The sequence below is a fragment of the Euphorbia lathyris genome, chromosome 4 (assembly GCF_963576675.1).
Source record: "Euphorbia lathyris chromosome 4, ddEupLath1.1, whole genome shotgun sequence".
NCBI classification, from domain to species: Eukaryota; Viridiplantae; Streptophyta; class Magnoliopsida; order Malpighiales; family Euphorbiaceae; genus Euphorbia; species Euphorbia lathyris.
Window position 1 is genome coordinate 44587086 of NC_088913.1, and position 14385 is coordinate 44601470.

Below are 14385 nucleotides of genomic sequence, written 5' to 3' on the forward strand. Positions count from 1 at the left end.
AATTTTTGTCATTCCATCTCTCTTCTCTCTCGCCATTTTCTCTCTCCTTATTTTTTTTAGATGGAGATGAATTAAGGCTGCTAAATCTCAACTTGTCACCATCCATGAATTTCTCATTTGAAATATTATCACTACTGCTAAAGCTTTTGGATTTGAAATGATACAACTTATAATTTTCTTGTTCCTATTAGGGGACTCTGACGATTATTGTTTTTTTTAAACTCATTCAATTATAGACAACAAGAAATCAAAGGAGAAACATGATTTTTTTTTGAATTTGAGTGAGAAGTGAAACCTAAAACCATATTATCTCCTTTGCCAAGCCTACAATGGATCAAATCCTCCTATAATTACTATTGTCGCCTGAAAATCAATTCCAAACATATCAACATAATTCTCCCCAAAAACATTCGACGCCGGATTATCCCAATTCGATCCACAAAAATTCACTTGAGCAAACTCATATCCACTAGATTTAATTGCTACATGATGAACTAAGTCCCCTCCAGCACTATCTCTAGCCATGAAACACCGTTTCAGATCGACGTTATTCGAATTCTTCAATTTCTATGGTGTGGATAAATTTAAGAGTGTCGAAACAGTCTTTGATTTGAGCTGGATATTAATGCTCTGGTGCAAAGCGGTAATTGAAAGCTTTGGGTCTGAATCTGAGTTTTATTATTTTAGTGTAAATGTTTATAAAGGGAGATACATGAGTAGTCACAACGGGATATAGTTTTGAAAAGATAAAACCTATTCTAACTCAAATACAAATTAATTGCTAATTAAAATACAAGCTAACAACTTATTTACAAAATCTGCCTTGCCTCTGTTGACACATTCGTCCCTTATCATCCCTCTCAAGTCGAAGGTGGGTGAATCTTCAACTTGGTCCTTAAGTCCAGAAACTGTGCTTTTGATAAGAGTTTGGTAAGAGTGGAGATATATGAGACTTGAAGTTCCTTTTGCGACCATTATCTCAGATAAAGTGAAAATCGATTTCCAAATGTTTGGACCGATCATGAAAAATCAGATTGGTCGTAAGGTAAGTAGCTTCCAAATTGTCACACCATAAAATAGGCGTTTGAGTTGAACAATGTCCAATTTCACATAACAAGGTACATAACCAAAGAATCTCAGAGGCTGGAGGAGCCAAAGCTATATATTTGGCTTCAGTTGTAGATCGGGAAACAGTCCGTTGTTTGCTTGACCTCCAGGACACTAATTTTGGACCAAGACATACAACAAAACCTGAGGTTGATTTCTTGTAATCAAGGTCGCCGCCCAATCAGCATCGGTAAAACCAGAAATATCAACTGACCGACCCCGATGAAATAACAATCCGTGTGTTGGTGTGAAGTGGAGATACCGCAATATGCATTTAACAGCTTTCCAGTGATCAATGGTTGGGCAATGCATAAACTGGATGGCCTTATTGACAGAAAAACTTACATCTGGTCTTGTAATCGTGACATATTGGAGGCCACCAACTATGCTACGATATAAACTCGGGTCATCAAAAGGTTCACCATTATCCATTGTTAATTTACTCGATGTGCAAGACGGAGTTGAGATACCTTTTGCACCAGTCATTTCCGAGTAAGAAGGTCATTAATATGCTTTTGTTGATTTAATTGTAGCATAGTTGTGGTCCAATTGCCTCCAGACTAAGCAAATAACTTAATCGCCCAAGGTCACGTATTGCAAATTGTGACTGAAGTTGAACAATAAGCTGTTGAATAGCCGTATCACCAGGCCCGTCCCTGAGCCTGGGCAGAAGGGGCGTCTGCCCAAGGCCCACGGATTAGAGGGGCCCAATTATTTCAATGTATTAGTACCTATTAAATTATACTTCGATTAAATTCAAAAAAGAAAATTATACTTGATTAAAAACTTTGGCATTAGATTCTTTTCAAATTAGACTTTCCAAATAAAAAACACTGGCATCATATTAAATTAAAAAAAGCATACTTAATTAAAAACGTTGGCATCAATTATTAAGTAGTCTTTCTAAATTTCCTAATTTATCTCGGATTTTTTCCAAATTTCCTAATAAAAACTTTGGACATCAATTCCCTAATTTATCTTAAAGTATTTCTATAATTATATTTCCCAGTTATCAATCCCAACAAAAATTTATAATTTATCTCTCCTTTTTTTCAATCACGCTCCAATCTCAAAAAATATTAAACAATAATATTATCCTACATACTCAGTCCATCTTCAATTCATCAGCTATATAATCAATTTTGTTTTCTAGTCACCTCATTGTGAAACATCCAATTACTAATAGCTTTTTTGTTGTCTCTGAGAAACTCTATCAGATTCTGATTTACTTGGTCTTCAGCGGCAATTTGGAAAAAACGTATCAAAATCTTCCAATTTCAAGAACTTAGGCGATAAAGCTCGTTAAATGATGTGATTTTCAGATTTGGTTTTTCATTTTTCTGTTATCATGCTTTGTATGTAAAGAGCATAAAATCTATTAGAACTATTTCATAATTTATTAAATTTAAAAAATTTGCATCTAAAAATGCTCACAAATATCTTTTTATATAAGAAATTGGGTGCTTAAAGCAATATAAAATGTTTTTATCAGATATTTTGTTAAATGTAACAAGAAAAAATGTTCTTTTTAAGTAATCTTCTTTTATACAATTTACTTTTATACTTATATTTTTTTTTATTTCAACTTATTTATTAGGGCCCCATTTTATAATTCGCCCATGGGCCTCTAAAAACTCAAGATTGGCCATGCGTATCACTTGACCCAGTAATTAATATGTCATCGGTATATAGACTTTTCTTCAATTTGCAAACATGAGTGGAAAATTAAGGATGAATGAAACCAGGGGTTGTTCCATAAAAATAGTTTCATTAATAGAACCATGAAGAATGCGTTTGAAACGTCCAACTGACTTATAAAACCCGAATTGTTGTTGGCTTAATCACGAGGTTGAATGTTTGTTCATACTATAAGTCTGGGGAGTTTTCATCCAATTGAGCTTTATAAGGATCCACGGACCCATCTGATTTTAATTTAATGCAAAACACCCATGGACATCCAATGATGTTAGTTGCATTTGAACATGCCATTATCGATTAATGCATTATATTCCATTGAAGTTGTTTCATAGCTTTACTGTAACAGCAACGACTTGTAGAGATTTTGGTTGTAATGTACCTATCTGCATCCACAGCCTTATACCATTGAAGTTGTTTCATAGCTTTACTGTAACAGCAACGACTTGTAGAGCTTTTAGTCGTAATGTAGCTGTCTGAGATCGTCTTGGTTGGATTTGGGTGTGTTTGTGAGATTGATATTTGAGGTGATAATTGAAATAGTTGAACCTTCATTGATTTGTATTGTGATGAATGTGAAGCTATATAGCCAGAGTACAGAGGTTTGTTACAACAGAAACTTTGAAAACAAATATAACCTAAAGAATAGGTAAATCCCGTAACAATGGGTTAAGTGGAAGACTAGATATAATTTCAAACTATCTGATATATTAAATATATCCTAATATATCCTAACTGTATCAGTCCCCCTCAAGTTGATGGAGAACAAACCATTAACTTGTCCCGTAAAGGTAGAAAACGCGCCTTAGAAAGTGGCTTTGTAAAGATATCTGCGGTTTGATCCAAAGTGAAAATATAACGAACATGTAACTCTTTTCGTGCAACTTTATCCCGCACAAAATGAAAGTCAATTTCCAAATGTTTGGACCGATCATGAAATATAGGATTAGCAGTGAGATAAGTTGCTCCTAAATTATCACACCATAAAACTGGTGGTTGATTGGAATAGTAGCCAACTTCAATCATTAACATTCGAAGCCAAAGAACTTCCGAAGCCAGAGAAGCCAAGGCACGATACTCAGCTTCAGTCGAAGAACGCGAGACTATGCATTGCTTACGAGACCGCCATGAAACTAAATTGGAACCGATATACACAGCAAGCCAGAAGTCGACTTTCGATCATCAAGATCGCCTACCCAATCTGCATCAGTAAACCCAAAAATATCAAGAGACCGACTACGAGTGAAACGTAGGCCATGAGTCGGGGTAGAGTGAAGATAACGATGTACTCGTTTTACTGCCTTCCAATGATCAAGTGTTGGATGATGCATAAATTGGCTCACTTTATTAACAGAATAACTAATGTCTGGGCGAGTAATGGTGGCATATTGAAGACCCCCAACTACACTACGGTATAAACCCGGATCATCAAATGGCTCGCCACTATCAATGCTCAATTTTGCAGAAGTACATGAAGGTGTAGATATACCATTAACATCTGCCATGTTAGCCTTGCGTAGAAGGTCATTGATATATTTATGCTGATTTAGATGGAGAGAATTATCTGTCCATGTTGCTTCCAAGCCAAGAAAGTAGGACAACTTTCTAATGTCCCGAATGGCGAACCGTGACTGTAACTGAGACATAAGCCGGGAAACAGCAACTTCACTAGTCCCGGTGATAAGGATATCATCGACATAGAGGAGATAAAACAATCGAACACCTTTAGCACGAAGACAATATAATGAGGAATCAGCTTTTGAACACACAAAGTTGAGTTCAGAGAGTGCAACTGTTAAACATCGATGCCACATACGCGGTGCTTGCTTCAGACCATACAAACTCTTTTTCAGTAGACAAACATGAGTTGGTAACCGAGGATGAAAAAATCCCGGTGGTTGTTGCATATAAATAACTTCATCCAACTTACCATGTAAAAAGGCATTGGATACGTCTAACTGTCTGATATTCCATCCATTCGAAACAGCAATAGAAAAAAGAACTCTAATGGTGGTGGGCTTGATTACTGGACTGTAAGTTTGCTCAAATTCAAGACCAGGGCGTTGATGAAACCCCTTTGCTACCAAACGTGCTTTGTACCGATCAACTGTACCATCCGGATTTAATTTTGTGCGAAACACCCATCGACACCCAATGACATTGGATGCATTACTGGCAGGAACTAATTCCCATGTACCGTTATCAATTAATGCATTATATTCAGAACTCATTGCTTCACGCCAGTTAGATTGTCGTAAGGCCCGTGTATAACAAGTAGAAGTCGTAGACTCGAGAGTAGTTTGCACAGCCCGTGGCTTAAGGTTTCCGGTTTGAGCTCGTGTGATCATATGGTGTGTATTGGTAGGGGCGGGATTAGTGGATTTAATTGGATTGCTTGACGTGGAAGGGGCTGTTGAGATTGAATTTTGTGGTTGATTAGTGGCTTGTATCTGACGCATGAATTGTGTACGTGATACATATGGAATTATGGAGCTTTGATGATTTAGTGGAGTGGGAATATTTTCATGCAAATTTTCAACAATAGGTGGTGAGTTTGGTGGCATTTGGTGGGTGGAAGTAAAATGATTTTCATTCATATTTTGTCCAGGAGATTGAGTTGTGGGTCTTGGTTGTGGATTTAATAATGTATGAACAGGTCCATGTAAATTTTGATCAGAAGATAATGGTATGTGGCTTGTTTGTGGTGGAATAGCAGTAAAAGGTTCATTAAGTGCTGGGAAAGTAACATTGAAGGGATTTGCTGACTGACTTGTTTGTGATAAATGGCGAGACTCACGTTCTAACTCCGGATAGGGAAATTCCTGTTCATTAAAAACAACATGACGTGAGACGAAAAGTTTATTAGTAAGTAGATCAAAACATCTATAACCTTTGTGAACTTTACTGTATCCAAGAAAAATGCACTTTCTAGAACGAGGATTTAGTTTATGCGATGTGTAGGGCCGAAGCCAAGGATAACACAAACAACCAAATGGTCGAAACATATGATAATCCGGAGGTGTTCCAAATAATTTTGCATATGGAGTGCAAAAATTAATGGTTGGTGCAGGTAATCGATTGATCACATATATAGCACATTCAAAGGCATATGTCCAAAATAAAGGAGGTAGTTTGGCATGATGAAGCAAAGAAAGACCAGTTTCAACTACATGACGGTGTTTACGTTCCGCACATCCGTTTTGTTCGGGTGTATATGGACATGATACTCTTTGATTTATCCCATTCGAACTTAAGTATTTAGTTAGAGCTTGATACTCTCCACCCCAATCGGATTGAAACGTTTTAATAGGCCGATTAAAATATTTCTAAACAAGAGTGCGAAATTTGATAAAGACACTCAACACCTCAGATTTATACCGTACAAAGAATAACCACGAAAATTTGCTATAGTGATCATAGAATAAGACATAAAATTGAAACTTATCATGTGAAGTAACGGGTGCAGGACCCCACACATCTGATCATACTAAATCAAGAGGACCGGAAGCAACAAAATTAGACTTAGAAAATGGAAGGCGATGTACCTTACTAACACAACATGAATCACACAAATAATTGCCTCTATTATCAAATGGAATTTTATTCATATCAAGAGTTTTCTTAACAATAGGCAAATGCGCATGACCCAAACGAGCATGCCATAAAGGAAGTGATATATTAAATGCTGAAACTCGATGTGGTAGTGATGGTGGAAGCGACAAGGTATAAAGCCCATTCCTATTCGTTCCTCGATAAATCTCCTTCTTTGTTGCCAAATCCTTCAAAACAAAATGATTAGCAAAGAACTCAACAGAGATAGGATTAGATCGGGTTAAAGACGAAACCGATAATAAGTTATTGACTGTTTTAGGGACATGGAGAATATCACGAAACTTAATTGAGGAATTGCACAGATTAAATTTGGAATGACCAATGTGAGAGATAGGAATAGTGTTTCCATTACCTACTGTAACTTCTTCGGGACCGTCATATTCAGAATGAACGTTGAGATTTCCCAAGTCAGTAGTTAGATGGTGAGTCTCACCAGAATCAACAAGCCAGTCATTTGAACTCGGGTTGGATGTGGTAGCCATATTGGAGGATGGTTTCATTGAGTTACGGTGGTTGCGGTTGAGTTTAGGTGATGGGCATTGACGAGCTATATGGCCGGAGCCTTTGCAATTATGACAGGTGATGGAACTGACATCAAGCGGGGCTAAAACTGTTGTATTTGGGCGATTGGAATACTGACCAAAAAAGTTTCCACGCCCACGTCCTCTTCCCCTAGTGTTGGTTCGGGAAGAATAGTGAACCGAGGGTGAGAAAGCTGGTGTAGCAGATTCACGGTTTAATTGGCGTTCTTCACTTAAGAGAAGACCTGTTAAATCATCAAAGGAGACAGGCTCCAATCGAGCTTCAATTGCATGGACGAATGGCCTATAAGCATGACCGAGGCCATTAAGTGTTGCTTCTACCAAATCTTCATCACTCACTGGATGTTGAAGCGAAGTCAACTGATCACTGATCAATTTAGCATTTTGTAAATAAGACGAGATACTCTCATTCTCCCATCTAAGATTGTGTAAACGATACTTAAGATCTCTGATTTGAGATCGAGACCCTGTGGAATATGCTTTAGTGAGCTTTTTCCACGCAGCACACGCCGTTTCGGCACCAACAACTTGAGTCAAAACAGCCTCTGATAATGAGGAGATAATCCAGCTTAGGACTTGTTGGTCCTTTTGTTCCCAGATTCTGTATTCTGGATTAATAGCTCCGGTAGGCAATTCTTTCGTAGGAGCAGAGACGGTTGCATCAACGTGATGTGCTAATGATGGAGGAGTGGAATTTGGTGTGATGACATCGGTTGGGAACATGGGAAATTGGTAATGGAATGGTATGTGCTAATGATGTCAAGTGGGGATAGTGAAGAGCTGTATTAGAATGGGAAAGTTTACCAATATTGTTTGGGGGCATGGAAGAGTGGCATGTCGACAATTAGTGGGATGGGCTGCAAGGTTTTTGATCTTAGAGACCGTGAACTGAGCTTATCACATGGTACAAATGGAATTAGTGCTTTGCTCGTGAGACACAACTATAGTATTTGGTATTTCGTAAAAGGGGTATGGCTATAAATGGTTCTGTAATTGATGGAAAAACAATTGATTATGATCGCTTGTGGACATTAAGTGAGCTGCACGTTCTAACTCATGTTCATTAAACACAACGCTTGTGGACATTAAGTGAGCTGCACGTTCTAACTCCTGATAAGGAAACTCCTCTTCATTAAACACATGCCGTGAGATAAAAATTCTATTGGTAAGCAAATCAAGACACTTATAACCCTTATGAATTTTGCTATATCCAAAAAATACACATTTTCATTTATGTGAATTATATGGACGTAGCCAATAACACCCAAATGTACGAAACATATGATAATTAGGAGAGGAACCAAATTTTTTAGCATAAAGAGTGCAATAATCAATACTTGAAACATATAAGCGATTAATTACATATATTGCACATTCGAAAGCAGAAGTCCAAAAAGAGTTCGATAATTTAGCATGATTTAATAGAGAAAGTCCCGTTTCAACCACATATTGATGCTTTCGCTCGGCACACCCATTCTGCTCGGGTGTATAGGGATAAGAGACCCAATGATTAATCCCATTTATAGACAAATATTCTGCAAGAGCTTGAAAATTCACCACCCCAATCAGATTGAAAAGTTTTAATGGGACGTTGGAAATGTTTCTCAACAAGTGTGCGAAATTTTATGAATACACTCATAACTTCATATTTATATTTCACAAAGAACAACCATGTAAATTTACTATAGTGATTATAAGAAAGCACATAGTAACGAAACTTATCATGAGAAACAACGGGTGCGGGACCCCAAACATCAGAATATATTAAATCTAATAGTGTCGAAGCAATGATATCAGATTTTGGAAATGGCAAACAATGGGATTTACTGACACAACAATGATCGCATAAATCATGCTTTTTTATTATCATTGAACGAAATTTTATTCAGACATAAGGTTTTCTTAACAACTTGCAAATTTGCATGTCATAATCTAACATGCCACAATAGAAGCAAAACATGAAAACCTTGAACACGATGAGACAATGACTTTGGGAGTGACAATGTGTAAAGCCTGTTTTTATTCGTTCCTTGATGAATCTCATTCTTTGTCGCCAAATCCTTCAAAACAAAGTGATTAGCGAAAAACTCAACTGAAATAGGATTAGAACGAGTTAATGACGAAACAGATAATAAATTATTAACTGTTTTAGGTACATAGAGTATTTCACGAAACTGAATGGGGGAATTAGTAATATTAAATTTTGAGTGACCAATGTGAGATATGGGAATAGTGTTTCCATTACCTACTGTAACTTCTTCAGGTCCGTCATATTCTCAATGAACATTGAGGTTTCATAGATCAGCAGTTAGATGATGAGTCACTCCGGAGTATATAAGCCAATCAGTTGAGCTCGATTGAGAGGTGGTTTCCATATTTGAGAATGATTTGAAATGGGTTCTAAAATTGCGATTCAATTTCGGAGATGGGCATTGTTTAGCACTATGACTTGATCCTTTGCAATTGTGGCATGGCAAGGTACTAACATCAAGTGGAGCATTAGTTGAATGATTATTTCTATTAGAGTATTGACCAGAATAATCACCACGATCACGATTTTGGTAGTAACAACCCTTCCATTGTTGCTACGACCAACAAAGTTAATAGATGGAGTAAATGAGGGAAGAGGAGTTTCGCTAGCAAGTCGTCGCTCTTCACTCAATAGTAGACCAATAAGGTCATCAAATGTAATCGAAGCAACGCGAGCTTCTAAGGAATGCACGAATGGTCTGTAGGCTACACCAAGACCATCTAAAGTAGCCCCAACAAGATCATCCTCAAATATCGGGCTTTGGAGAGCTGTCAATTGGTCGCTGATGAGTTTGGAAGATTGAAGATAAAAGGAGACAGAGTCATTATCACGTTTCAGATTGTGTAGTTTGTGCTTAAGATCACGTATTTGTGATTGCGAACTTGTGGAGTATGCTTTCACTAGCTTCATCCACACATTAATAGCCGTTTATGCACCAATGACTTGTGGTAAAACACTTGCTGAAAAGGAGTTAATGATCCAACTTAGTACTTGTTGGTCTCTTTGTTCCCAGGCCTTATAAGCCGCACTAACAACTTCGGTTGCCAACTCTTTAACAGTGGGAATTTTGGTTGCATCAATATGATGTGCCAACCCTTGACCCTTTAAAATTGGCATAATCTGAGTACGCCATAACAAATAATTAGTTGAAGTTAATTTTTGTGAGACCTGAGATGCAAAAATTGTTTGATAATTGGGAGTTGTAGCCCATGTGTTCTCAAGGGAAGCAGAATTGTTTCCATTGGCAGCCATAATATTGTTAGAGAAGGGAAAAAAATTTGGAAGATAAAAGAAAGAATTAATATCACGGTTGTTAGAGCTCAATAGGCTCTTGATACCATGAAAGCTTTAGGTTCGAATCTAAGTTTTATTATTTTAGTGTAAAGGTTTATAAAGGGAGATACATGAGTAGTCACAACGGGATAGAGTTTTGAAAAGATAAAACATATTCTAACTCAAATACAACTGAATTGCTAACTAAAATACAGATTAATAGCTAACAACTTATTTACAAAATATGGCTTGCCTCTGTTGATACATTCGTCCCTTATCAGTAATTAGATTAAGAGCTCACGTGGGATTCGGCGACAGAAGTCATCGTAAGGTTTCAAACTAAGAGCCATGGATGTAAAACTGTAGTTGTGGAAGAAGAATATAGAAAAAAGTACAAAAATAAACCTTATGGTTATATCTGTTTTCAATCGGCTCCTTTATAGTTTAAAAATTTATAAAATGGTACCTTGAGGTTAATTCTATTAGCAAACACATACCAAATTGACTAACGGTGTTAAAAGTCAAAGGAAAAAAAAATTAATTTAGTCCTTATATTTATTTATTTTATAAATTAACCCCCTTATTATCTAATTGTCACAAACAAACCCCAAAAATAAAAAAATAAAAATCAAATACATCATTTTTCTATCTCTTTTTAATTTTTTATTTTTCTTTTCTTTCTTTCTCTCTCTTCCCTCTCTAAAATCAATTGAATTTTCATCTCTTTCAAAATTCAATCTTTAATTAGCTTACTACTCTAAATCTATGACAAAATTAAAATCAATATAAAGATCAAAGTAAAGATGCAAAAACTTGAAAAGAAATCCCACATGTGTTAAATAGCGATTCTGCATATAGATATAACATTATCAGCCTCAAGACAATCTTCGACGTGATTATCATTCCATTCAAAAATAAAAATGGAAATTCAATTGATTTTTTTCCTTTTGCAAGAAAATTTATGTTTATTGATTAGTTAATTAAATTTTCTTTTACAAGAAACTATAACCAGCAGTAGCAACAACAACAGCCGGTGATTCGAACCGGCAATCGGAAACCCAAGCCGTCTTAAATGGTTGTGTATCATCGGAAACACCATCTCCTACAACACCAAAAGCTAAGACATTGAAAGTTTTGGGGACATAATTAGGTACTTCAGGTTGAGGTTGAGGGCTAGAAATTTCTGCAATATGATTGTTTGGAGCAGCAGAAGGTATAAGGGAAATTTCAGAAACTGAATGTAAGTTTTTATGTGAAATGGTGAGTTAAGATTGAAGAAGATTGTGGAAAAAGATGAAAGGAAAATTAAAGGGATTTTCATAGTTCAATTATAGTTTTAATAGAAATATGAGAATGAATTCAGTATTTATAGAAGAAAAATGTGTGAATTAACTGTTAATGAAGTTTTTTTTATATAAATTAATTGTTAATGAGAAAAATGTGTGAATCAACTATTAAGTTTTTGCATCTTCACTTTTATCTTTAGGGTAAATTTTACCAATGGTGTACAATCTTTATCTTATTTCACACTTTAGTGTACAACCTTCAATTTGTCACACTAATATTTACGATCTTATAGGTGACCTCCTACTTTGGTATATAGCAGGTAAAAATGACCGGTCAACGAATGGTCAACACACCACCTCAATATTTTTTATCTACCTAATTAAAAAAGTGAGACTCACTTCTTATACAATTATTAAAATACCATTCTCTCTTTTAAAATTACTTTTTTTTTGATAGGCTCTTTTAAGATTACTAAAATATCTTTGTTCCCTTCCTTACCAACCCTCTCTCCATCTTTCTCTTTCTCTCTCTGTCTAACTGTTGAGAAGGCCATGAAAAAGTGCCTAAATTATTGAGACCAGAAGAAGTAGAAGAGGAGGAAAAAGAAGAGCCACTAATATCAAAACGGTTTCTGGATGAATCCCACCCGTTAGTGGTAAAGTTGTACTCATCAGCCATGGCTAAAAAGGGATTACAAAAAGAAGAAGATTCTTTAGGGTTTGGAAGATGGTTTACATAAAATGATAGAAAACTGTTCGCTGCATCGAAAGGGTATTTATAGTGAAGGAAGAAGCCATTGAACTCTCTGCAAATCAAACAACTAACCACAAGGAATGTTGGTGGTTGACATTTCTATCATGATTAGACTAATGAAAGAAAAACAAAGCTCATTTGAATTTTGATTTCTTCTTCATTTTACATTTTTCATCTTTTTAATTATTATCATTTTTTAAATAAATATTTTATGGATTGCCTTTTATTGGGTTCAATTTGAGGTTAACGCATCAACCATTAGAATAGAATTTGCAACAATCTTTAGTTTTCGGGGATCTGCAGTCACCAACGAAATTATTATAGGTTTTAGGATAACAAAAGGAGTCGTCAGTAGTGATGGTTGAGCGGGAAAGGAAAATAAAAATGAGCAGAGAGATTGAAAGTTTTTTTTAGAGAGAGAGGAAAAGATGGAGGGAGGGGTTGTAAGGAAGGGGATAAAGATATTTTTAATAATTTTAAAAGGGAGAAGGGTATTTTAGTAATTGTATAAGAAGTGGGTCCCACTTTTTTAAATGGGTAGATAAAAAATACTAAGGTGGCGCGTTGACCAGTCATTGACCGATCATTTTTACCTGTTATACACTAAAATGGGAGGTCACCTATAAGTTCGTACATATTAGTGAGATAAATTGAAGGTTGTACACCAAAATGTGAAATGAGGTAAACATTGTACACCATTGATGAAATTTACCCTTGATCTTTATATTGATTTTAATTTGGTAATAGATTTAGAGTAGTAAGCTAATTAAAGATTAGATTTGGAAAGAGATGGAAATTCAATTGATTTTAGAGAGAGAAATTAACAAAGAGGAGAGAGAGAAGAGAGAGAAAGAAAGAAAAGGAAAATTAAATAAATTAAGGAGAGATGGAAAAGATGGTGTATTTGATTTTTATTTTTTATTTTGGATTTGTTTGTGATAATTAGATAATAAGGAGGATTAATTTATAAAATAAATAAATATAAGGATTAAATTAACTCTTTTTCTTTTGACTTTTAACACCGCCAGTCAATTTGGTATGTGTTTGTTAACGGAATGAACCTCAAGGTATCATTTTGTAAATTTTTAAACCAAAAGGTGCCAATCGAAAACAGGTGTAACCACGAGATTTATTTTTACACTTTTCCTAAGAATATAACCAGCAAGAGGAGAGAAAGATGAGGGATTGAAGAGAGAGGGGAGATGGTGTTGTGTCAATTGAGGAGGATAAAGTGTAAGAATTTTCAAATAAAATAAATAATAACATATAAATAAATGAAATGACAAAAATATCACTTTAACCTTTTGACTTTGACTGTCATGTCATTCTTTTAACACCGTTAGTTTGTTTGGATTGTCTTTACTAACGAAATCAACCTCAAGGTATCTGTTTGTCAACTTTTAAACCACGAGGATTATGCTTCCAAATCGGTGAAACCATAAAGTTTATTTTTGTACTTTTTGTATATACCCATTTTTGTCCGAATAAATTTTTAAGTTTTTGATAAATTCTACTCAAAATTTGAACAATTCGTAAATTATTCAAAATATACATTATTATCTTGAAAATAATTTATCAGGGAAAAATTGTTTTATTAAAGCTAATTTGTCATACTTTGATATACATCGATAAAAAAATATCAAATTATATTCAAAATGTGACTTAATAGAGTTAATGTATAATTTTAACATATTATGAATTTTATTCGAGATATGTTCCTCGTCTTTTGAATAAAATTGAATTTGTTTAAATTTGAGTTATGATTTATTAATTAAAGTTCAAGTCTAAACCAACCAGATTGGCATCTCAATGTTTATTCGTTTGTCGAAAATTATATTTGGAAACACGTGTAATCTAAATTGTGAATTATAATATAATATCGTGTATTAAAGTTAAAATCGGATTTCATTGAGATATATATTATAATTAAACATTTAGAATATGTTTGATTTCTAGATAATCAATTATGACAAATAAATTCAAAAATGAAAAATAAACAAATTAACGACAATTGAACGCTTAAAAATAAAATTTTATTAATAAATAAATATTTTATTATTATTATAAATATTTCTTTAATTATTT